Here is a 27,720-nt window from a genome sequence, read left to right as displayed (position 1 = left end):
GTTCCGTATCTTACTGATATCCTTCCCCTACACTGTGCTCTCATGCTGCTCTCAGCTATTTCATCCACGTTGGTCACAGTGTCCCAGGCTATGTTACCTTCTGGAATTTACCTTAATTCATGTTAAATACAATCAGAAAAATCACACTGTGGAAAGCACAGCCATGCTAAAAATGATTACTATGGGCAAAATTATCAGTAGCTTATTATTCTAGCTCAGAATATTTATCCTATGATATTGATTTTATTACAGAAAACTCCTTATAATATATAAAACCTACTACAAAAACTGCTGCTTTGCACTGCTAGTTTAAAAATAGCGCTATAATATTGAAATAAATGTGCGGCAAATTATTTTAAGATCATGGACAGGACAAAATGCAGTGTGGTGAAAAATGGCGGTTTTCAACAAAGAAAACAGAACAAAGTATTAATATTGCCTTAGTCAATATTTCAGTTTTAGATAAAATTCACCTTGAAATCTAGCCATCAATTTCTTATAACACCAGAATTGATTTTTTAAAAAATCTAGTAGTAACTTCATTTAAATCCAGTCTTTCTAAATCTGTAGCACTTCACAAAATGTAACTGAATGGAAAAAGTCTCTTTTTTCAGCTTTAAATCCCATTTGGTGAGTACCTAAAATAATACAATATGCACCTTGAATGAAAGTGTGTGTCTATGTGTGCATGTATATTCCTCATGGGATCCTTTTAAGGATGCTGGCTGCATACATATTGTTGGTGCAAGATCACTGCTGTATGGGAAGAGTCTAAAGATTTTCAGCTGCAAGCTCCTTTTAAGAACTTGGGAGGTCTAAATGCAACAGTCAAAAGTGGAAAAGAGTTTGCAATTGAAGAGAATGGCTTTATGAAACCCTTCAAGTATTTAAGAATTAGAGCTATTAAATGCATGATCTATGACTTTTAAAGCTCTGATCTCCCTAATCTTTCTTCCATCCCTCTACCCCAAAGGCATTAATAAAGCCCAAATTAAGCCATGCCAAATCCTCATTTTCCATCTGAATTTGATGTTTCAAAGGCTATGCAGTTCTACCTTTGTTTTGATATACAAAAATGTCACCTTTGCTTGGAAATGTTCACATTTGGCAATAAAAGAGGAAATAAAGACTTCCCCGACATTGTAAGCTGTGTGTTACAGTCTGTCAGCAATCAACAGGGGCAGATGTTAAACTCACCATCCTGTCTTAGAAGCTGTTCTTTATTTAATCGAATTCCTTTCTTCCTTGTAGGGTATGTCTAAAATGGGAGGTCCATCATATCCGTTAGCCACTTTCTCTAAAGGTATGATAACAAACTACCCTACATTTAGATGTACCCAAAAGTCACAAAAATAATTCCATCCCTAAACTAGCATCAATCCAAGCTGTGCCTGTCTTGGTGCAAAAGTCCTGTGGTGCCTGCAAGTGATAAACCACCAGGTAGCTTTGCCCACTGCCGAACCTGTTGCTCGAAATAATGCCTTGGTAAAAAGGCAAATTCCACAAGGAAACAGTATCTTTTATGAGACTGACTGGCACTCTTAGAAGAAACAGAAGCTTTGGGGGACACAAGCCCTGCTTCAGATATGATGGAGAAGCAGCAATCTTGGAACTAAGTTCTTTTGCTTCCTTTCATACCTGAAGAACAACTTATGTTCCTGAAAGCTTTTTTTTTTTTTTCCCCTCCATAATTATTTTCATTGGTTTCATAAAACATTTTACTTCTCTTCACAGTCCATGGCATGATTATGGCCACAGAATATAAAGGCCAGAGCAGCATTTTACTGTACCAAATAAGATTATTAGAGAAGCATCTTAATATTTTGTAAACCCAAGTTTTTTACCTTCTACACACAGGTGGTGCCACTTCCCCACCATTGCTTTCAACTATTTCAATAGAAAGAAAAGATCATGATGTGGAGATTGTAGAAAGAGTAATTTCCATCTGTGAATCCCCCAATGCCACCTTTGGACAGGTCAAGAGGAACCATTCAGCAGCAGTTATTAGATTCCAGGAGTTGGTCCTTCCAAAGGTCTTTCAGCTGAAGCTGGACACCTCAACCCTTTATGTACTCCCTGCAAAGCATATTGCCTTCTGCCTACCCGTCGCATCAGATACAGGGTCAACTACTGAAAGTACCACCTGAACTGTACAGCTCTGAATGCTGATGAGCTGCACTGGAGAGTGTTAAATTGATTCTGGCCAGCCTGTAAATCAGGATCGTACATTTCTCCTCTTGCTATTAATTTATTCAGTAGAGGAAGGCATTTCATACACTGAGTTTTAGTGTCTGTTATTTGATGGTAATCGATTAATTTTTAACTATCTTTCAGCCCTCTGATGTTCTATAAATAGCCTAAGCTAATAGAGACATTTTTATACCAGGAATGCAGATCGACTGTGAGGTTATTTGAAAGAAAAAAAGGAGTCTAGTATAGTATGTTTGTTCAATGTGTTATTAACTTGGAAAGGAAATTGAGCTATAGTGAACTATGTAGATCTGATTCTGACAGCTGCAAACAATTCATAGTGAAAATGACTCAGTCTAATTCACATTTTTTAATTCTCTTCTCCCCCACTTTCTTTTGCAGCCAGATAAAGGGTTCAAAATGACCTTGAAGTGAAAGCCCTGGATTTATCTCAGTGTTTTCTTCTTTCTTAGTGTTATATCCTAAACTTCCTTACTGGGAAGTCAAAAAAATCAGGGAAAAACCCAAACAACAAACCACCTCCCCTGCCCTCCTCATTTAATGTGAGGTTTTCAGATCCTGAAAAGGGGGGAATAATGTGAATGCAGATTTGATTCACTCAGCACTTCCTTATAAGAGAGAGCTTAGCCCTTAATATCACGGATGGCAAATGTGGAACTGAGGTGCAGTGGAAGGCACGTGGAAGAGGATCGGAAGGAGTGTAGGGCAGCAGCTGCCAGCAGTGAGTCTCACGTCACACTCTTCACTTGAGAAAAGGAGACCTTCACCATCGGCAGGGGAAAGGCTGAAACTTCGCCCAGGGTAGATTTCAGCCCTATTCCTCCAGCTGTTAGCACAGAAACACAACTCTCTGTTGCGATTCCCTTAATTTCCTAGCACCTTTCTGATGCTTTTTGGTGTACCTTCTCATTTTGCTTCAAATACTTCCCACACAATGCTGTGGGCAATGTAAGTTGTTCTTCAGAAATTAAGTTTGGAGGGATGGGATAGACACAAACCCTCGGTTGTGGTAGGAAACTCAGAAACATTAGTGGCCTTTTTTTTTTTTTTTTTTTTTTAATTTACATTTTCCCTGTTAGTTCACCCTGAGATCCCAACGGCACAATTTACTAATTAATTACTATTATTAGCTAATGGCAGTGAAAACTGAAATTACTGCCTGCCTTAAGCATAACAAAATTGACAATAAATCTGTAGCCTGTGAATCACTTTCTTGTACAGGTCTGTTAACCAAACACCAACAGCAGTGACTGGCTTGATGCTTTCCAGAAAACCATCTGGCACACATGGATGCACAGCCTTCATGTTCCAAAGAGAGGCGCAAGCAAGACAGGGGATGGACTCTTGCATTCCTGGGCACTGGGTATACAGTGGCACTACCAGATTCGAGAGGGCTTTGTCCTTTTTTCCTGACCAAAAACCACGGGCAATGGTTCTTCAGAAATAGGGGCTGGATTTGCCCCTTTCAAACAGCAGCATATCCATTATATCCTGTTTGTCACAGCAAGCGTGCACCAAACAACACAGAGGTGGTTACAGCTATTGGCACCGGGTACTTGCCAGTTGTATGCAAAATATTTGGGGGTTTTCTCAGATTTGTGTTCTCCATATACATACGTGGCACTTTTTAATGCCAAATTGTAGGCGTCTAAATCCTTTCCAGATGACTGAACAAGTGCTCTGCTTTGCAAAAGTGCTGAGTCCATGGAGTTCCCCTGAGGACTTAGCCTCAGCCTGGCATTGCCCCACGTGATGGGCAAGATGACTACGCTTAAGTGCTTGGAGGTCTTTCAGAGAACTGTTGTGCAATTAAGCAATGGGTAACGGGTATGTGAAATACAAGAGAGCTGCTGTGCTGAATGGGAGACTTGCTTCACCCAAATATATTTCAGGGCTTCTGCCTTGGTGGAGTCAGTGAGTGGCAGTGGAGGAGCCTCCCACACCTCCGGGGCAGGCAGCGTGCAGAAGTTACTTTGGGGTACATCAAAGGCAGCGTGCAGGGTGGGGAACCAGTGGGGAAAAGCCTGAAAGGGTTTCTCAAGGATGTGGCTGAAAACAGGAGGAAGAAGAGTGGGCACCTGAGCAGTGAGCAAGGAGGCTGCAGGAGACAGGAGGCAGTGGGGATGCAGCAGCAGAGCTCAGGAGGTTGGTACCAGGCCATGGCAGCAGTTGTACCAGGACAGCCAGGGAAGGGAGCACTGCTAAGCCCGGGAAATGCACTGCAAGAAGGAGGTGGCAGCAAAGCAGCTTGTAAAGGTAGGAAGCACTATGCTCTGCCAGCCACACGCTCTGGCAGTGCTCCTGTGCCATCCCCTCACAGCCACCGCAGTGGATACAGATGCCAGGAAGTGAGGATAGGAGAAATCCAGGAACACCTATAATTCCCTCTGTAGCTATTTTGTAGGCCAGCATCACCTCCCAATAGCACAGGAAGTCTACCCTCCATCTGCAGCTCCTTGCATTGGTGAATGCTATACAATTTCCCCAAAACACATGCATGACTCTCTCACTGTGCCTTGCACTCCAGGCAGCCCATCCTCCAGGCTCAGCCTTGCCCCAGTCCAGATGAGACCTGTTGTTATAAGCCTCCATGAGAATTAAACGCCAGAAGATGATGTCCACTGTGAGAGCAGGTGTATGAGTTTGTGTCTGTATGCATGTGGATGCCTATATAACAATTATCCTCTCTCCCAATCTGAAACAGTGGGTGGTCACTAATGTTAGACCAAAATCAATAGGTAGAGAAGAAACTGTTTACAAAAGCATGACAATGACTAGGTCACTCACTCAAAAAGGAAGTTAGCATCGTTACAAGAAGAAAACACTCAGAAGAGGGCTATGATTTAGTGCCTAGATACCATAGTGACTGGGAACTGCATAGACAGATTAGGCAAAAATTAAATTTGTTTAGACAGACAAAACGTAAGAGTCAGATCGAAGAAATCAGCTTCAATATACTGCAGGGAATACTCTCCCACCCTCAAAAAGTATACAAAAGAAAGCAAAACCAAGAAGCTGCCAGCCAAAATTACCAATGCAGTTCCATTTAACAAAAAATCAATATTACAATAAGATGCCAGTAATGAAAGAAAAACCACAGCAGTATCTCAATAAAGATTACAAATTACAAGATTATAAATGGAGAGCCACAGTCATTTTGGACAGACAAATATGACCACAGTACAACTGGAGGCCAAATGATGGTTTAGGAAAAATGCCTGCAGCTTTCAAGAAAGCCAATGGGAGAAGCAAACATGCATCTAAGGGCAGAATTTGGCTCTAGGACTTGCACATGAATAATTGTGGCAGGCAGATACAGAATATCCCAGAAATAAAAGACCTGCTCATTAGAAGCTCATCTAGCTAAACCCATGGGGAGATCCTTAAGTAAAATCTCTGCCATTTGTTATTTTCAAGAATCTGGTGCCAGTCTTGAGTTATTTTTAAGGCACCAAAACTGTTTTTAGATAATAACTTCTCTTTCACCCAAAGAGCAGTTAAGTAATTTACAGGCATTTGACAAATGAGATTCACAGTGCTCCAAAACGTGCTCCTACAGATGTCAGTGGTGTAGACTCCTCACTGTGATGATACAGGATCTGTCTCACCAAGCAGACAATGAAACAGATAAAAACACATGGCTTGTTGTGGAATCAAGAGAAACCACAGCTAAGGAGTATTGAAGTGACTGGTTCAAAGTCTTGCAATGAGTCAGAAATAAAGGAAGGAACACAGGAATTCTGGTTTGTAATCAGCTGATTTAACCCTCAGCCCATCTCAGCTCTTGTGTAAAAGCTTATTTAAACAAGACAAATAACACTGGAAAGAAACCCTACCATACTTTCGTTCTGGCACACCCCCATCATCAAATCACTATATAAATACAAAGCAGAATCTGCCGTGTAGAACTGAGACTCCTTTCTGTCTGTGCAGTGTCATCCAAGCCCAATGCTTAAGAGATGTTTGTTCATCCTTGTCGTCTTTATTTCATTAGACCTACAACAATACTTTCACAGGATAGAGTATTGTCAGCACTTCTATTTCTAAATAGACAAGTTGGGGAAAACTAAACCAAACCAGATTAGAGGCTCAGGACAGATACTAAATGGAATCATGAGAGGGTATGGTAGAACTTACTAAATTGAATATGTAAATAACACCTCCAGAGAAAAGCAGAAAGTGTAGGTATGCCATCAGGGCAGCACAGGCTTCAGTATAGTTGGAGATACCTACCAGAGCTGGAAAGGAAGTTTTGGCAACAGATCACAAAGAAAATATAGACTGAAGCCAATAAACTGCAGAAAAACTAAAATCAAAATGATAGGTGAAAGAAATGCATGTATCTGCATTGTGAGAAGTCCATTGAATTGAGCAAATGATACTCCTCCTGGGGGAATGATTCATTACCATACGGAAAAGACATAGTCTATGATAAAGGATGGGGGAAAATCACTGAATAGCAGAATCTACCTACAGAAATTGAAAAAGAACATTCTTGTTGAATCGTGGCAAAAGTACTTCAAAATTCCAACAGGCCTGACTAACGTAGATATGGAAAGAAGAAAAAAAAAGCATGCTAAAATATGTGATATCATGCCCACAAGCAAGGGTGAAGGTCGAATCAGAGAAAATTTAAAATGTGCTGAGAAACAAGCAGCATCAGCAAGAGTGGAGCCCGAAACGAACAGATTTTATTCATCTCTACTTCAGGACCAAAAGAGGGGGGAAAAAAGAAATACTGGAAGCCCTTCTTACTTAGGGGCTGTGTCTCCATGCCACTGACCTACTTATACTTCAAGCACTATGCTTGGAGAAAGGAGGAGGCATGCTAATGCTCAAGAAAAAGGTCTTATACCACAACAATATTGTACTACAACAGTGCACACAGTCTGGCTGTTAGGGGATTTATAAGCCAAGCACACAAATAGACAGTAATGAGTTACTCACCAGAGGCTGTCAGCAAAGTTGCTAATTAGTATAAATGGTAGTAGATTTTGTAATATTGTCCCCTGCTTTAGTGGGAACTGTTCCAGGACCACCTAACCTGTATCTCATTGGATAAAAAAAAACTTACTCCCCTTAGTCCAGTGTGGCATTTCTGAGGATTTTAAAGTATGAGACAAAATCAGAGTTATAATGGAAACTCGGGTGCAAACTTAACCACCAGAACAAACTGACTCAGAACTGCATAATTCCTGATGAGACACCCCACATGCAGAAAATAATTACTCCTCACTCTCATCATGAAAGACCTGATCCACCGATGTCAACAGAAGCCCTTCAAATGAATTTTGTAAGAACTGGGCCAAGTCCCAAGATTGTGTGTGCCACTGCTGCTGTGGATAGCAATACACCTTGAGTTACTGAATCTACAAAACTGATAAAACCCTTCTGTTAACCAGCTATTATGATATTCCATTACATATAATGTGCAGATAAAACTGTCAGAAAAGGCAATTAAATAGGACACAGTTTTAACATGCTACCTTCAAACAGAGAAACATTTTATCTTCTCAGAATTTCAGAGGATCATGGTAGCAAACTGTTGGCATATATTATAGCCCCTATTAAGAAATATGATGCTGAAAAGAAAATAAGAAGAATTATTGATTGGTTATTACAGTTTAAATATTTTTCTTATTTAAGAATTGCAGAAATGTTGCATTCCTTTTCACTTTGCCAATGAATGCACAGAAAAAACAGCACATCAAATTTTAGTGAGTTTTTCTGGCACCGCTTCCTTCAAAAAGAATCAGGTTTTAAAAGGCACTGACCAGTCTAGCCATTGAGAATGTAAGACATTTTCTATTAAAATATGTCTTTCTATCAGCAGAAATATTTTCTGTAATATTTTCTACTGTAAAAAGCCCTAGGAAATTAAACTAGATCAAAAATATTTAATATGTATTAAAAAAAAATTTAGACAAGAAAGGTCAGTAATCGAAAGGTGTGATACCTACAAGCAGAGCCAAGTTACAAAAAGGGTTAGCCATTTATAGCCAAGTAAAACAACACACAATTAAGGTTAACTTGGCTCTGCTGGCGTATATAAACCCACACATAAGGATTGTGGGGGCTAAGACTGTTTCAGCAGTGTCTTATTTACCTTGGCCATTTTCATGACTAATTGTTTTATAGACTGTCTCTCTTTGTAGACATCACACCTTTTCACCCATTCTTTACACCCGGCATCTTAACACGTCCTAAATGTTTGCCCCAAACATCGTATTTTGTTTAGAAAAAATAATTGTCAAGAGTCCATATGTATGAGAGTAGAAAAAAAAGACATTCTGTTCCATCAATAAATGTGCTAATTCCTGTGTGTCACAAATTCAAACAACAAATTCATCATGACACTCTCTTACAGAGGATTAGAGGAGCTGGGAAATTAGAAGGAGTCTTCACTACCTGTAGATCACCCATTCAAACATGGCTGGGCTGGCCATCATGAAAAGTTGCTACTATGGCGTGGGGAGCTGTAGGATATGAAAGGCTGATAGGAGTGGCAACAAATGTCTATCAAAATATTTTTCAGCAGCTCAGAAGTTTTACTAGAGGAAAAAGTTCACCAAAAAATGGGTTTTTTCTACCACAAATTTATCTGTGTTGTAAAAAAAAGAATACATTTCAGTTCCATTCCCCTCTCAAAGTAAATGGGTGTATTTTATACTGGGGTCACTCAGTCCCATGATATCTCACAGTTACATTATGTGCCAATTCTCTTCTACCAGCTTTGCTCCCCTGACAGAGTATATGTCATGCAATGCCTAGCATACAAGAACCTCCAAGAACTAGATTTCACAGATGCCTGGGAAGATGCCTCACTTCACCAGCCAGGAAGAGCCCCAGCACTGTCACAAATCCTGGCCATGGAGTCATATCTGAAGTTTGCCTAGAGAAAAGAGCAGTGTGCTATAGTTCCTTGTAGTAACCAGGAATAACACACTTTTTTTTCTTTGTTCAGTGATTTCAGTGCAAGTCAGGCTTCTAAATGCTTCTATGGATTCAGGCCAAAACATATTCAGTAATAGATACTGAAACAAATTATTTCATGTGCCAGTTCTGTAGGTTAATTCACATAAGTGAGAAAACAGTTCTGATTGAAGGGCGGAGTGATTTTTAAAAATTTGATTCATACAGAAGTGTTAACAGCTTTTTGCTTATATCCACAATTGCTGAACAGAATAGAATCAGTGGAAATGTTATTTCCAAGTTCTGTGGTGTAAATAAAACCTCCTCTCTCTGACTCACATAGTGAGTCATTTTTGTCTGTATGTATTTATGCTGAGGGGTGATATAACTTTGTGCTCTGAGCATTCTTATGGAGCGCTTCTCGTGTCTCAGATTCTCTGTTGCTCTTGTTTTTTGTGGACTCTTAAAATCTCTATCTCTAGTAATCTCCCTCTTGTTTACTGTAACCTCATCCCACTTGTTCATCTTGCTGGCGCAAGTGAAAAAAGACATGAAGTTGTATCAGTTACAGTGTTGGCACATTATAGGGAATTATATACAAAATGATAAAATAAGCATGAAAGGCTGCATTAGAGCATCAACACCTAGGCAAATTTACACCTTGTGTGTACAATAACTGTAGAGCACTTTCAATTACTTCAGCTGAAAGTGTCTGAACATCTCCTTTTTAAGGACCTTTCTGTTTACAGTTTACCAAACCATCCTCATTTATGCTAAGAACAGCAGGCCCCAGCCCATGTGTAGAGGCAAAAGGCTGCTTAGCCCTTGCAACAGAAAAGGGAATGGAAACTAAAACCAGCCATATTCCCAGCACACATCCATATGTGTTGTCTCTATTTTTAGTCTTCTGAGAGTCCTGTGAGACAAAGTGAGATGTGACATATTTAAGGGAAACAAAGATGGGGAGTAGGTGAGACTGTAGCCCTCCCTGTTATGAAGGTTGTGTGCCACAGGCATAGTAGACCATTTCAGTCCCTTGTAACACCAGGAAGCTTACGAGTTTGGGCTCAGAATGTACCTGCCCAACATGTGCCACAAGCTGAAGTGGTTTGGGATAATTCCACGAGAGCTCTTGAGCTGTCTTCAAAAGACAAAGACGAGAAAAAGTCATTACTTTCTCCACATCCTTATCTTTGTTGTGAATAGCTCTGGAACTACTTCCCAATGCTTTGCCCTTGTTCATGTTACCAGTCTGTGCACGTGCCAGTCCCTCCCTGCACTCTCGCAGCCCTCTGATGGGGCTGGGTGCTTCTCTTACTGCCTACAAGCTTCCTAGGCTTTCATGTTCATCTCCACAGGGTGACTAAAAGTGATCCAGGCCTAGAAAGGAGAAGCCAAAACTGACTGACTGATTTTTGCAGAGGATTAAGGACAATGCCTGTCTCTACTGCAGTGTTGTTTCATCCTTGAAATATTCTGAATGCTAAATGAGACAAGATTCTAATGGGGGGGTGGGGGTGGGGGGGTGGAATCATACGTAGTCAGGTGCATATGAATAAACATATATCATAACTGCATGCAGGAGAGGGCCTAGATTAACAGTTATAAAATATAATATTTTTTATGTATATGCAAAACAAAACTATGTGTATATACACAAGAGACTTGATTCGTGGAGAGTGTACTTCCAAATCCAAGTTACCTAAGACAAGCAAGAGTTATGCTACTTTCTTAATTCTGGCAGATTATTATGATCAAAATTTTTTGCCTTCTGTGAAATAAATGCAGCCAGTGGAGGTTTTAAACAAGTCTACCTTATTTGCCAAACAAATCAAACGTTCAAAAAGATTACGGACATTAGCAGATAATGATTTTTCTGTTTATTGATTCTCTGTAAGGAAAAAATTAAATAGTGGGTATTAGAGGAATACCACACGTACCAGCTCACACATAATAATACATCAGGAGGGCATGTGAATACTTTTGTTTTTCTCCATTTAGTCTACCTAGCTTTTCCCATGGCTTGTATGAATAAAGCAACATGTTTCAGTAGGCACAGCTCTTTATAATTCAGCACAGTGGATCAGACTAACAGCAGAATATATGAGATATACACCAATAAAGCAGCTAGCAGGTGTCGTCTTGGAATTTCTTAAGTGTTCTTAGCAAACCAGGTGCCCACAGGAAGAAGGCAATTTACGTATCAATTACATCTTTACACCTGTTTGCAAATGCTGATACAGACCCTTACATCGAGCACTTAGCCAATAGGAAGCTAATGTACAGTAGTGACTAATTGATAATTAAAGAAACCTTTAGGAATACCATAAAATATCTGGCACAGGATTCTCTCATCCGCTTAGCAAAGGCTGTTCTGCCATGCACTTATCATACTGCTCTGGTAGTTTTTGTAACAATTAAGATGGTGTATCTGTGTGAATCAGGGGTTCAGTTGCAATTTTCAGCGTGCTGGCTGTGTTTTATTGTTGTCTGATGGCTCCTTCTTTAGTCTGCAGAGGGGATCACTCTATTACTGTGGTTAAGACAGCTCACAGGTTGGCCCTTGCCCCTCTCTTTCATAAAGTAAGTATAATTAGATGATAATGCCCTTCTTGTCAAAACTTACTGCTTATTTAAGCCTGCAGTAACAATTTCAATTTATTAAAGATTTATTCAGATAACATTATTATCACTGTTTATTCAAATGGACATTCTTTTTTCCTTTTTCTTTTTTTTTTTTCCCAGAGGAACAAAAGACATAATTCCTGCAAACAGATGTAACAAACCTGTCAAGTTCTCAAATGGTTAAGTTGAGCATTTTACTTGGAAAGGCTGACAAATTTTCTTCACTTCAAAATATCATTAACACCAATAACACATTTGCCCAAGCCTATTTCTAAGTTGTAAAAAAAGATTGCTACAGATTAAGACCCTTGATATAATGCTATAAGCTCCTAACAATGGTATCTTTTATAGCGAAGAGCAACTGCAGACACAAATTGCCCCCTTTCCTGCACCTTTTTCACAAAAATCAATATTAAAGTAGTAGCTGCCTTAACTCTCCCATAGACTATATGAGAAAAAACCACAGCCACGCTTAGGACAGTTTAGGTCAATAAAGAATCAATACTGTGGTTGAATCTGTAGAAAGATAAAAGACTTGGAACTCACTACAGTGTGCCCTATTGTTTCTCTCTATTTTGAAAAGAAGCTGAAGTGCCTTACTTTTTTTTTTTAAACTAGCAATGAATTTAGTGTTTGTGGAAAGTGAGGGAGGTCACTGGAGGCTGCATGTGGCTTCAGTGTCTGCAGACGAGGGGTCTGATCTTGTTCACCCACACCTCCCATTTAGTTCAAGGGGAGTCTAGGGAGCAAGAAGAATGCAGCCCTGGGCCCCAAGCGGACTGAAAACCAAAACACTGTAACACACTTCCATCAAGCCCAACTCATTTATTAACTATGGAGAGACTACCCATAAAAACCCAGGAGTAGAAGGGGTTCTTATCATGATTTCTAGCTCCCTGTCCATTAGGAAGAAGAGAGCTGATTTCAAGCAGAGAAAGCTCTCTGATGTATTTGGCAATTGCCAGACACGTAGATCCCACTTACAGCTGAAGTCAAGCTCACCTTTCACATTTCACATTGTGATTTGACCAAATTTGAACCCTTTGTGAAAAAACACAGGTTCAGAAGCAAATAAATATCTCAACAGACATACAGGCTTACGCGCGCACACACACACATATGCCTACACACGTGGTTTGGATTTGTTTGCCTCTCCTATATCCCTTTCCAGTGCACTGTATACTGTGTTTCCTTTATAAGCCTGAGAACTGCAACCATATACCTGTCTGGAGAGTAACTGAACATGAAAAAATATTGGTTTGTGTGGACTGGAGAGTTCAGATAAAAACAATTTATGAGCCCAAATCTTCCAAATTCTTTACTTGAAGATGCACTTTGTTATCATACAAGGGGCAGCTTCTAACACTTCTCAGCTTACAGCAATAGCTCCTGCTCGCAAAAGCTCAGAGAAAATCTAGATAAAGCTGGAACTACAGCTCTTTACAAAAATTGGTAAGGAAGTGGGTAGCAACAGAAAAGACAGCCACAGTTTTAAATGCATTTGTCTGTTGAAAGAAATGGCTGCATTCTTGAAATGCTGAGGCTCTCAAATTCGTAGAGAACACTCCCACCCTTGCAGTTTAGTTATTATTAGAAAAAAACAAACGTGTTTTTAACATTGTAGACTGAAACGTTCAGACCTCTAAGATGCACTAATGAACAGTTAACAGTAACCCAAGTAGTTTACATAAAGACTAAATGCAATTGCTCTATTCAGTGTTAACAGGATTTTTCAGCTAAATAATTGGTTCTTATTACTAATAATTTGTATTATTATTATTATTATTATGAGGGTAAAATTATCTTTTATTATATTGTCTGGCTCCTTTTCTACAGCACAAGATCTTCTAAACATCCTGACCTTCCTGTCTCCCACTGCAAATACTGGAAACGTGGAAATGGGTGGCAGTAAATGCACAACCACGCCAACCTTGGCATACTGATAAATGAGTTTCTGAGGTGCTCCCAGTTTGGAGAAGCACTTCACTTCACGGAGAAGATTGAAAACATCCACTCTTTGCTCTAACCCTTGCACAGTAAATAAGTAAATAAGCAGTGTCTTCAGGGTAGAAATCTCAACGGTTTTAGCAGGACATTGTGGAGGTCCAACAAAGCATTCAACTAAAGTTGCCTTGAACATTCACCACTGGAGTTCTCGGGAACAAACAACAAAATTTCTGAAGTTCAAACATGTCACTTCTAAGCCTTAGACTTTTTTTCTATTTAAAATACTCTCTTCCTTTGTCTTCTGTACCTAAACAGTGTTTTATTCTGCCATCTCTTTCCCACAGCCTCTCCTCCAATCCAAAGTTGCTGCTCACCTCTTTCCCTAGCCCTGGCTATACTTATCATCCTCACTGACCATTTTCTCAGCTTCTTCTTCAGGGTCTGTATTAAGCTTCCTAGACCTTTCCAAATTTTTGGTGAGAGTCTGCCACAGCATTCCCTTTGGATTGCTCTTTCTACCTGACACTCATCTGGAAAGGTCTGAGAGCATCTGTGAGTGTGCTGGTGTCCCAAAAAGGTTTGGAAAGGGAAATGAGCTGGGAGGTTTAATACAGACTGTCAGACGTATTGCAGCTTCACAGAGGGCTTCAAACAAATAAGACTTCGTGCTGGGAGGTGGGGGAAGAAAAGCGAAGTGCATTGACCTCTTTCAGTCTAATGACAGATACATTCACTCTGCAAATAGCCGGCGTGGGTTAAGATTTTAAGGCCCTCCAGTTGATTGTTATCACCTATCTGCTGGTAACGTAAATGGCCAGTGAAAGCAGCTTGTTGACTTTTGTGCTGAAGCAGCTTACGGCGTTATCAGACATTCACCCAGCTGGGTTACTGTTCCAGTTTGTCCCCAACAAGGTGTGCGCCCTAATTATGGCTGAGGTTCGTTTTGGGGTCAAAGTATGGCTTCAGTTCTGCAAAGACTCTTATTTTCCTAAACTTGCCACTAACTCATTTTATCAAAAACACAGCAGGCAAACACAGTACTGCTTAATTTCAGCCTTATAGTGTAGCTCAAATAGCAAGCTTGACGAGAGTAGATTCTGAGTAATCTCCCCGCCTAGTTACTCTGTCACCAGCTGAACAATGCCAGGACTAATCCTGCTCTCCCTGACTTTGGTAGCACAGGGTCAAGTGCAATATCATTATCTTCTGGTTTGATTTACACAAAATTATAAAATCGAGGCTTTAAATTAAATAGTGTGCAAACATCAAGAACTTAACAGTTAATTTTTCCCATATCTCCAACAAGATCTCTTACACTTCCTCTTTTCAATTAACAACACCTTTTTGAGTCGGTTCCTGAGATGCATCTCTATGCATTTGTGTGCTGATGTACAGGGCATGCTAGAAGTCCGATCCCTATCATAGCCTGTAAGACAAAAATAACTCTAGACTTACTTGATTTTTGTAAAAGGCAGAAACAACAAAAATTAATCTTTACACAAACAACCCAAGGGAGCATTTAGTGGGACTTTTCAATCTATTCATGATCTGTAATTCCCAGCCCCCAAAGTTTCCATGTTACGGCTTAATATCTGGGGACTCCATATGTTGAGGGAACACAGCAGAACCAAAATGAGCTGAAAAAAGAATGCATTAGAGTCAAACATGGGATAAAACAGTACCCAAGGAGCCCTTGCTTCATTTTCTCTACCTGGAACCATGGGACAGTGCAGCCATCTCAGCCTCATTCATGTGTGACATTTCTTTTGAATATGACAGTGGTGGCGACCTTGTCATTAACTGATGCTGCTAGCAACATTTCAGCTTTCATAATTCAGTTAATTTTCAAGCCACTGGTTACAGAACCCCCAATATAATTTCAATATAATTAAACCATATTAAAAAATAATAATAAAAAAAAATCAGTCCACCTTCTGATCAAATACCTGTCAATGTTTGACTTGAACTCACTAAAGCAAGGAAGTTTTCAGGCATGGTCTAAGGAGTATCCTTAACTTCTCGTTGTCATGCCTGACATTCAGGCATACACACGAGAGCCCCTGTTATTCTGTAGCTTCTTGCTCTGGCTGAGGCACAGATAGAAAATTTTCAGCCATAATGCTAAGGAGCTAGGGCTGAATCTTTTGCTGCAGCTGTGTTACATGCTTCCTTATGGAAGGGCTAGACAAAGCCATGTTTACTTCCCTCCCACATTCCCACCCTCGTCCGGGAGGCAGGTAAGGCCCAATTTGGCCTGTGTGCAGCCGCTGGCAGTCTCTGGGCTAGAAATGGCCCGCTTCTCCTAGGTGACCCCAGGAGTTCTGGTGGCGTTGCACTGCACGGTTAGAGGAATTCATGCCATGAGCCAATTTTCTGTGCTGCAAGAACCTCCCCAGAGACCAACCTACTCCTTGGATTTGCTCTTCTGAAAGAGCACAAAAGAGACAGGCTTCTGGGAGCCAGATCTGCCTCCAGAATTTTTACGGACACCAAGATGGTGAATGGTCAAACCAAGTGCTATCCAAGGGAGGCAAACCATCCATGTGCAGTCTGCCATTGCCTAACACGGGTCCTGTAAGCACAAAAGTAGGTCTGCATGTGCATATGCCAAGGGCTGTGGAACAACATGCGTTTCTGCAAAACTGAGGCGGGGAATGCATTGCCTATGCCTTTGAAAACTCAATCCTAATCTCTCTTTTTCATACAAATCCTGTGCTAAGCACACTTAAGAAACCTGAAAATGTTGCTGATTTCCTGGTGGATTCGTCTTCTGCTTGGCAAGACTAGTCATTCTTCCCTTCCATTTGGTTCCCCAAAATCACCAGCCTTCTGTATGTGTGCACTTAGTGCACTTAGCAAACAAAAGTTGACATTGCTGCCTTTTCTTCATGGCCGTCTCCACCATCGCTGTGCTTCCTTGTTTCCCTCCACTTGACTGGGAACATATTGCAAGTTGTGAATTCAATAGGGGTCCTTTATGGATGATCAGCAGCAATAAAGCAAAGTTAAAATTCATCCAAGAAAGGAAGGAAACAGAAACAACAGCTTTACTGATGCCAACAGTGCTCTGCGATGTTGCAGAGGCTGAGGAGCTGGTCTCAGGTGTCCCTCTCCTCTCAAGCTTGCCATTCATTTAAAGTCTTTAAATCAAAACCAGGTTTCAGTCATTCTACTTCCTCCTCTTCTTGAGAAATAAACCCCCAAAAGAAGCTTGCCTGAGGAAAATATGAGGGCCTACAAATTCAGTTCTCTGAAAGTTGCAGAGTGATGTTAATATTAAATAGGTTTCATTGCTGTCCTATGCCTGAGATTCTGCAACAGGTAGAGGTGCAGCCAATATGTCAGAAAGGACCAGAGGTAGTTATTTTTCAATTGGTGAAACAAAGATCTTATTTTTTGCAGCAGCTTTGCATGCCATGTTTCAGCTCAAAGACAGTTTTTTGGGGCCAGGCAATATGTGACCCCCCTAACAAAAGATTTGAAAGGCAATACACCCATGCTTTTAATTACGCTGCTATTAGCAGATGCGCTTCAGCAACACATCCAAGAAGACAGAAACTGGAGAATACAGAGTTGGATTCAATCTAGAAGAAGATGTGAGAGTTTCAATTAACACAATCCTGCATGATTTAAGAAAAATATTCAGGAGTGGTATTTATTTAGCCTGCAGCTAAAGTCCATTACTGAGAATTACTCTTAATTAGAGTTGTGCGAGGTTGGGAATATCCACTCCTATCATGATTCTTTCACCTACCAGAAGAACTACCAAGCTTGCTGAGCCTCTGGCATTTCTAGGCTGGTTAGAAAAATAGCTAGATGATAAAAGTATTATTTTAAACAAGATAATCTAACCAGTAACACATAGAAAAAAATATTTGTTTTACTTGTCCTTTTAATCTTATGTCCACAGCATCATCAAAGAAGCTCTGTCTAAAATATTGCCCAAAAAACCTGTGTGAGAACAAGGTTTACCAAACACTGAACCACTCTTAAACAAAAGCATGCTTTGTATCAGATTTTTCTGTCATTAATTGCTAATTTCTCTTCCTTGGATGAACACAGCCCAGATTGTTCCCTTTCCAGTGGCAGCTTTAAATCAGAACTGGATTCAACACTTAGTGAAATTTTTGGGTAGGGTAACAGATTGAGAATGTGGTCTCCCCAGCAATGTGAGACAGGTATGGTGTGCAGGACTGAGAAGCAGTACCCAGTCAGGAAGAAGACAAACATGAGCAAAAGTCAGGCTTTATCAGTGACAAAATCTGAGAGGCTTAGGATAGGGCTTGAAAGACTGCCCAAACAAACTGTTCTCAAACACAGCATGTAAAACTTGGTTCCACCTTCGAGAGAACATCCTTCATAAGGAAGTGGGTCTTGTTAGTCCTTGAGTAAATGCCTATAAACTGCTTTCACTAAATGAAGGAGGTCTGGTGGGGCTCTAGGCACCACATCTAGCTGGGCGAGGCTCCAAACCTGTGGTTCAAACTCCCAACACCCCAAAACAGGTGATATGGTAGTGTCAGCCACAGGCATATCTCTGACTCAACCAGCTTTTCAACAGAGTTGTGTCAAGCCCATGTCTGAAATAAGCCTTCTGACAGAGCAAGTAAGGACAGAGTAAACAATGATTACACATTACTCCATTTTTCAGCATTATCAAGGGAATATAAGAATTAGCAAAGGACAAGACCAAAAGATTTTGAATTTGGTCCAGATAAGCTCAGGAAATATCAATATTTATTTGGGACTCTCAGACATACAAAATGTGGCTTCTCTGCAGTTCTTATTTCACTACCTGTTTCTTACTGTTTTAAATATCCCTGCTTCCAGTGGCAGGACCAGTGGCAGAAACTCGTAGGGGACATTAAATCAGAAAGAAAAAAATATGGACAGGAAATAAAGAAAAAGATTGAAGTTCAACAAATTTAAACTCCTAAGAAGAGGCTCGGTTTAAGCCTAATGGGACCTTGAGTCATTTCATCTGTTCCTAATTGCTTTGCTCACTCCTGGTGAGAGCTGAGAGCCATTGTCATGTCAAAGGATGGAAACAGTCCAAAAATTCAAAGCTTGTGACTACATCATTAGCAGAAGAGGAGGAAGCGGTTGAAAGCCAAACCACGGTTTACCTTTTTGCAACTACCCACCCAAATCAAACTTCTAGATACATAGTCACAGTCCAGATCTGTAACTTTCGGTGTTGATTCAAACTTTCTTTTGATTTCCCAGGTTTTTGGACAAGTGATCTATGAAAAGGACATATGAGTCACTCATCACCAGAAGACCCTGCAAGAAGCCACATAGTTTCATGGAGCTGAGTAAATATGAAAGGTACACAGTGGCATGCAGGATAAGACAAAATGGTATTCATGTGAATGATTTTTTTTAAACCACGGACTCGAACCCTGGAGAAAATTTAAGGGGCAATAAGGCTTTAAAATGAGGTAGAGCCAGGAGCCTTGAGTCTTATTAAACAAAAACAATCAGAGTATCCACATTTTTGTAGCCCTACTGTGAAGTTCCAATAAACTGTACCCAAAAAACTCCATAACACTCCTTACCCAGCTTCATGGAAAATGAGAAGTGATTCCAGAGGTTGGCTGACTATTTAATACCTCTTGTAGTAGTTAAAAGGGTGACTTTCTTCTTCTCTCTCACACTCTTTTTTTTTAACTTTTACTGCAAAACCATTAAAGAAAGAACTAGTTCTAGTAATAAAAGGTAGCTATATTCCCACAGGGAGAAGGGGAATGGTGGTTCCTGTGTACCCTTAGCGCTCTTGGCAGGGGTATTTATAAAGAAGGTGAAGGTCACAGGGAAGAGAACAGAGTATTTTCTGTTCAATGGAAAATAGAAACTTCCACATGTGAAAAGGAATTTTAGCAAGTTTTATTTCCTTCTTTTACAGCCCTGACATCATATTTCTCTACAGTGACATCATGGCTTTAAAGTAACAGCTTCCAGTAACACCAGTGCATCAGAAGCCTTACAAAGCAACAGCATTTGGTGTTTCTGATTTTCTGAGACACTGATGAAGCTTAGACCTGAGTAGATCTTCCTGCTCAGCTGAATTCCTATGCATTTATAAATGCCTATTCAAACTTTGTGAATAACACCTTGCTAAAGTGCCCAGGGCCAGGAGGGTACCCTTTGATGGAGGGAAGTTAAAAATACAATAATAAAAAATACATAGTTGGGTTCAACCTGTAAGACTATTTTTCCACTACCCCCTGCTTCCTCACCCAAATCGACCAGCCATGCCTGGGAGGAATACCTACTGGGACTGCTTCACCAAGCACAGTTACCCAGGAAAGCTGCATGCAAACCTACTCTTACTACGCTTTCAGGAGAACATGTTTTTGAACTGCATCACCAAACTTCAAGGCAGCTCAACAGCTATACAGTGTAAGCCTTGGTTTTGACTAGGTTTACCCTGCTGAAAGAGAAAGTGGGATTTGGCCTGCTTCTGCTTTTAACAGATCTTCTTAGTGATGGAAATTTGCTAGTCTCTGATGCTTGCAAATAAACAGATGCAATTGCCATTCCCAGTTTAAGAGAGAAGGAGCCAGAGCCAGGAGAGAGCTTCAAAGAGACTGAATTACCTCTCTCACCTGTAAGGATGTGATTAAGTCTGGCAGAGCGCTCTGGGGAAGCAGCTTTTACCACAGCCATCAGCAGCCCGCAGAGTACTGGAGAGCTACAAGCTATCTTTTCCCCAAACTCCTGTACCCTTCCTGAACTGGAATATTTATTCGACAGCAGAGCTAAAGCTGTGCGTTTTGCAGCATGGAGGTCATAAACAATCGAGAGGCTGGAGATATTTTCTGCAACCTATGCTAGCGGAAAAACCTCTGTCCACACATACTAAAAATACATTAAATGAAGGTAATGCACTGTAATTAGTCTGCACCAAACTAATAAGGACTGATGGTCACTATGCTCTGGCAGTCGGCACTACTGTTTTCCTGGTGGGCTCTTTTGTCACAGAGATTCACAGAGTAGCAGTGAGGAAGGGAAAATATGGAGCCTCCCTTTAAAAAGTCTATGTGTCTACAACAAGTAACAGCTGTTGCTATTTTAATACTATCTCAGGGCTCATATAGATGTGACATCACACAGAACTAAGGCTTGGCCATCAATTTTACTGCCAATATACCTTAAACTGTAGGGATTTTATTACAAATTTGTATGTTGCATGTGTGTCAGAACAAAATCCACAACTGGAAAACTCCATGCAGTTTCATCCCTTTGTAGTAATTCCGTGAGCCATAAACTGGTTTCAATTTGGAATTAAAATCTGTATTAATTTTAAGCTGAAAAGAAGTGAGTTCACTATCAGAATGTATTACACATCCAAACAAAAAAGAGTTTTGAAATTTGACTGGTAAGCTGGCCAAGCAAGAGGAGGTGGGGACGGTTTGTATTCTAATTTCAAGCTGCAGGGCCCCCAGGTGTATTGTATAGGATTTCCTGTAATTTACAGGCAAAATAGGCAGTCTACAGGAAAATGTTTGCCACACTGTACATGTGTATTAATTACACAGCAGGATAAAATGATTTCTTTGTGATAGGAAGGGATGTGATCTACAGGCAAACTATTAAACTGATGTGGAAATGCAGACATTCTTCTGCCATTAGAAAGGGCTGCTGGATTCAGGGAAATAAAATTGGCAAGTGTCTTCTCACACCTTGTATTCCCAGGTCTGTGACTGGAGCGTATCACAATGTGCCAGGCTCCGAGGGTACCAGGGAAGGGAGATGTCTCCTTACAAACACACTCCGGGAACCTCACTGTCTTGCCTATCCTGCAGGGGCTACTTCTGAACCAAGTTCCTCTGAGAGAAAGACCTCCCCCCTTCAGTGAGAAAGGAGGAATTTTAAGATTTCAGGTGCGTATTGTTCAGTATCTCCCCAAGCGTCGTATAATAACACAATTGAATTCTTACTAGGATCATTGGATGGATATCATTCTTTCACCTACCACTGAGCACTGAGAAAGCATCGCTTTTCATTACCACAGGTTAGTGCAATATGAAACTGGTTGGAGAGAGACAACACAACCTCTCTTAAAAAAAGATGAGGGAAATTCTTTTTAGATATGTAATCAAGGATGAGACATAAAGGGATATGAGAGGAATAAATAAAATATTCAGACTGCTTTTCTCAAGACCAAATTTCTTGTAACTGTACGGGCTTGTTCTCACTGTGAGATGAGCAATTCTTGTTACGCTTGTGTTCAGATGCAATTTCTGAAGCAGAACTTTTTTTTTTTTTTTTTGACTGGTATGAAGAAGAAATCTCACCCGCCACATGCCTTTCCCCAAAGAGCTGGGTTAGGCTACATATGGTTGGCATTTGGGAGGAAGAAGCTCAGAAACACAGAGTTTTGTTTGACTAAGGCATTCCTTCAAACATAAAACCCTCAGAGCAAAACTTCTGCCCATATTCTTTGAACAATAAGGCCTGGATAGGGCTGAGGATCAGATTACACCAAGGCTTATCTGCAGATGACCTGTGGGCATTTAGTGATGCCCAATTTTACCATTATGCATTTAGAAGGAACACTTCAACTGCGCTCCAAGTTAGTATTTCACTCCGAGTTAGTATTTCTTTCCTTAGCTGAGGGGGAGGGCAGAACAACAGCTCTACACCAGGACATTAAGACAAGGCTGAAGAAAAGCACTTGCCCCTGCCTTGGGAAAGGTTCTTGCCTTTTTTCTCAACTAATGAAACAGAAGGCAAAGCCAAAAGAGAAGAGGCATATCACTTATAGGCTCTACTGCTGGACTGCCCAGAGAATCATATTTTTAAATGCTGTAAGGTCATCAGCCATGGGAGCCAGCTATCACAGATGTCTTCGAGATAAAACCTACACGTCTCCAGAAGATACCATGCTCCTGACAAGCCCAAGTTTCTGGGTTCAGTACTGTAGCAACTGGCTGAAATTTTGTAACTTAGGGTCAGAGCGCAGCAGGATCTCCCCATGGAGGAGAAGCCGTGGCCCCTGTGGCAGGAGGACCTGGCAGGTCCTCGTGAAGGCCCTGCAGGCCGTGGCGAGTGGTGGCTTCTTGGGCTGGCCCAGGGGCAAAGGCGCCAGGAAGAAGAGGATGGCAAGGCAGCGATAGTGCTGGGCACCATCTCGGAGGCCCTGGCAGCCTCCCCGGCATCCTGGGCCAGGGGCAGCCGACCTGTGTGGCCTCACCGCGGGCTCAGCCCGCTCTTGGCACCGCGGCCGGGGGTGGGGAGGAGGCAGAGCCGGGGGCTGCGGTGTGCCGGCGGGCCGGGGTCACCGCCTCGGGGCTCCTCCGCTGCTAGCGGCCCCGGAGAGCCCCTGAAGGAGGCCACTGTCAGATGTGCTCCTCGGCGCAGTGGGCTCCACCGGCTCGGGCCCGCTGGCTCCACCGCAGCCCCACCGCCTCTCCCCCCCCCCCCCCCCCCCCCCCCCCCCCCCCCGACGCCGGGCTGGCCCTGGGGCCCGCAGGCGGCTGTGGGGAGGTCAGGGGGATGGAGCAGCAGCGCCCACAAGGGTCCCTTCCCACCCACCTTTTATTTTGAGCTGGGCAGGCTGTAAGAGCGGCCTAGCCAGAAGCATGTGAAGTTTAACAGAGAGGAGTGCAAGGTCCTGCGCCCGGGATGACATAACCAAAGGCCCAGTACAGGCTGGGACTGTGGGACTGGGGAGCAGCCTCGCTGAGAGGGGCCCAGGGGTCCCGATGGACAACAGGCTGAAGACAGTCAGTGGTGTGCTGCTGCAGCAGCCAAGGCAAATCAGATCCCAGGCTGTATCCACAGGGGCATTACGGGGGCAAAGGCAGAGAGAGAGACGGGATGGTCCCCCACTACTCGGTGCTTGTCAGGCCACACCTGGAGTACTGTGTCCAGTTCTGGTCCCCACAATTCAAACAAGATGCAGGCTGGAGAGGGTCCAAAGGAGGACCACAAAGATGATCAAAGGGCTGGAGAACCTGCCCTATAAAGAAAGAAAGACTGAAGGAGTTAGGTCTCTTCTCCCTGGGGAAGAGGAGGCTTGGGGGGAGCTCACTGCAGTATTCCAGTACTGAAAGGGCAGCTCCAGGGAGGACAGAGGTTCTCTCTTCACAAGTAGCCAGATGGAGAAGACGAGGGGCAATGTGTACAAGTTGCTCAGGGAGAAGTTTCATCTTGACATAAGAAAAAAATTTTACAGTGAGAACAATCATTCACTGGAACAACCTCACCAGGGGTGTGACAGAGTCCCCAACACCGAAGGTTTTCAAGGTGCAATAGGACAGGGTGCTAGGTAATTTCAGCTAGGCTCACTTTCCCAGAAAAGGTTGGAGCAGATGATCTTCTGAGGTCCCTTCCAACCCAGGCTGTTCTAGGATTCTGTGATTCTCTCTGGCATAGGAGACAGGGGAGAGGACAAAAGATGGAAGTTACTTGACCATGGCCAACATGGATCAGCCAGTGGGCAGAGAGAGAACTAAGAGTGGAGACAAAGCTGCAGGGACAGCTAAAGCCTTGCATGGACATTAGCACAGGAGCCATTCTCTGAGGTGTCTTTGCTGTATACCTGAGGACTGATGGCTCTGGTGTAGTGAGGGAGTAAATGATCTCTGGACACTCCCTGGTTCAGTCTAGCTCTGCTGTGAGGACAGCAGTACAGCTAAACTCTACAGAAAACAAAATCTCTTTTTTTTGCTGTTAATGTTTGTAGGACACAGAATCTAGACCCATGTTTAAATGTCGCAGCCTTTAATGGTCTCCACAATTTAATGAAACTTTAATAGAAGTGACTGTCACCGTTTCAGTTCAGTCCCTCTTTTTGCACATAGAAATCCCTCCAAGGGGGTGTTCTTCTGCCATCATCTCTGAGGCATTCTTCCCCTCCTCTTCAAGATGGGGAGGGAATCTTGCTGGAAATTTCTAGAGAAAATAGAGTTTAATTTCTTGGAGGTGTTTTGTTGACAAGAAAATAGAAAGCATGTGTCTCTGCTTCTCTTATTGTACTTCCAAGTAATGAAAGTATTTAAGGAGGTACAATTATGGACTTGGCAAGCACCTGGGGCTCTTGGAACTGCTTTTTCACACTGAATAAACACTGCAGTTAATCTGTTTATGTTACACTGCACTGGAAAACTATCTCCAAGAAAAGGCTACAAGTATGTATTCTCCACTCCTTTCCTTTGTTTTTAATGTTAAATTAATAACTTGTTTAAATTATTTTATTTCTTCTTTTTTATCTCTATTCACAAGACAGCAAGTCAAAAGCAGTTTTTAATTAACAAAGATATAAACCTAGGGATTACTGCACTAGGTCAGACCAATGATCCATTCTGGTTTTGACAGTGGCCAACGGGAGATGCTTCAAAGCAATGCGTAGGAAGCACTGTAATGAACAATAACAGCGTAACTTCCTGCAGGGACCTGAGGTTCTTAACACACACATCTTACTGCTTGCACATGCACCCACCGTGAGAGCTGATATCCCTTCATTTAAACAAATAAATATATATGTATGCGTATAGACTATTATCTTTGTCTACATTCATGCTGAATCTTTGATGTCATGTAGTTTTTAAACCTGTTCCTCCCTTAGAGTCAATTATATCTTGTGTCAGTAAGTAATATAATTTAAATAAGCCTGTGAAAAACAAATGAACAAAAAAAGCCCCCAAACCACAAACTACATGGTTTAAAAAGAAACTTTGTTAGGATGAGGAGAGAGCATACAAGCCTACCCACTGCCTGCCATCCACACCTCTCACATCCCCACAGTGCCTGTGGTTATTGGATCAGGGATATTACAGGGTATAGTATCTGTGCCTATCCCACTCCATATCAGGTTATGTATCAATTATCTGTGAATTTGCCTAATCCCCTTTTGTTGATACTGTGTGCTCCCACAACTGCCATTGCATCCCAGTTCACTAACAGCTTTGTAAATAAGTTACCTCCTTTTATCTGTTTCAGACAACCTCTGACCAAATATAGAGTGCCTCCTAGCTCTCATACTGCAGGATTTGATGGATTGTCCTTCTGCTTTCACCTTATCATCCACTAGCTTTGTAAAACTCAGTCCTTTTCCCTTCTCAGCCTTCTCCAAACAGAGGATTCCCAGCTTCTCTAGTTTCTCCTCATAAATGCAAGTGCTCCATCTTTTTAACTGCATTATTTACCTTTTCTGGACCATTTCTAACTGCACTATGTCCTTCTCGAGATGCAGAGACAAGAACTGTGCATAGCATGGCATGTTTATTGTAATCCTGATTAAAAATACTACAGTACTCTTTGATTCCTTAGCACCTATGTGCCTTATGCATGGACATTTCAGATGGGTTTATGCATGAACAGGGGACACAGCATTGAAAAGCTCCCTATGCCATGACCAGTCCCTTGGATAAGTGGGAACATACAGGAACCCACAGACCAAAGGTGCAGCTGGTCTGCAAATTATTTTCTCTCAGAATATGGCTTGCCAAAACAGTAGAGGTCTAGTACAAGGCAATTTTGAATGTGGACAACGTAAGTCATCAGAACAGGCTGAAGTCACTATTTTGTACATTATACAACAGAGCTAAGCCATACTTGCCACAAGCATGCAACGTAAACTAGAGCCCTTAGCTGCAGTATAGTCCATGGAGATTGCTCGAGTCATGGTAATACCTGATAGGAAGTTTTACTCTGGAAATGTTGACACTCATGATGCATGTATGGCCTCTGTACCTGCTGCCTGTAACAAAACTCTCACAAGAAGAAACACTCTGAGTACTGTATAGGAACCCAACACATGGTCTGAAAAGCAGAGGTCATCTTCTGCCCTGCTGTCTAAATTAAAGAGAGCAATGGCTGGTTCAAATTGCCCAGTGCTAAGTTTGGCTTACTATATTGCCTGGGGAGCAAAACCATCAGCAGCCATCAGTAGCAGGCAGTATAGACAAGGAGGCTCTGCTTCTCTCTACTGACTTTATAACTCCCTGAATATGGCCTTAATGCTCATGTTAAAAAATATGCAAACTGATCCTTTGTTCCTGCTCTGAACTCTTCATAGTGTACTACGAACTATGAGCAAATCTTAAGAAGATTACACAAATACTACAAGTTAGCAAGTGGATGCTGAGCCTTGAAAGAGAATCACTCTGTCTCCCCCTGCTGCTCTTAGTCCCTAGAAGAGAGTGGCCAAGAATTTGAAAACACGGCTAGAAGATTTTCTTTTCAAGTCCATAAAGCTTTACACTTCATCTTTTTCTCCTATTTTAGGCCCAAATCCTATAGTTTTATTTAAGTATAAAGTACCAGAGCACAGAAGTCAGTAAGAGCCCTTTTATTGACTTCAGTTGGCATTGTATTGGGACTGGTGTTTTTAAAATCATAACAGTACAAGAAGGTAAAAACTGTGTGTCCATAAGGTTAAAGAAAAGTGTGTGTGTTTAAAACATTGAAGAAATTGTTCTGAGAACAATTTATCTTTCTGAAAATATGAACCCTGTGATGCTGCCAAGGTCAGGGAGAGCTGTGATAATTTAGTGCGTAAGTGCTAGTCATACAGCACAATGCCACATTATTTAATTTTGTAACACATTCATACAACTGCCTGACAATAGCCATGGACGTTAACACTACCTGTGGGCTGAGGTCAAGGGAACGTAGTTTAACGTTAAAACAAAAGAGCTAATTGGATTCCTGTTCAAGTTCTAGCTTATTATGTGATCGGAGTTACTTTTCCTCTTTCTGCCTCGGTCAGCTCATCTGGAAAGGAGAACCACAGTGTGACTCATGACTGAAATGTGAAAGAAAAATGCAGTGCATATGCCTGGCTTATTGGCCATTCTTCCTAATTTCTCTGTCCCTTTTTTTGCCATGCAACTCTGGTTTGTGAATTCCAGGCCATTTCCCTCAGAGAGCGTAATGCAGCTCACCTTGTGAAATGGGAAGGACTAGTGTTAAAAAGGAGAAGCCATCTTCAGCTGTAAAAATTAGATGTCTTGCTAATGCCAAAATTAATAATACAGAGATATTTGGGGCTTACATTTCATTCTTACAACTGGC

The sequence above is a fragment of the Accipiter gentilis genome, chromosome 5 (genome assembly GCF_929443795.1).
Source record: "Accipiter gentilis chromosome 5, bAccGen1.1, whole genome shotgun sequence".
Classification (NCBI taxonomy): Eukaryota; Metazoa; Chordata; class Aves; order Accipitriformes; family Accipitridae; genus Astur; species Astur gentilis.
Note: the sequence above shows the minus strand (reverse complement) of the source record.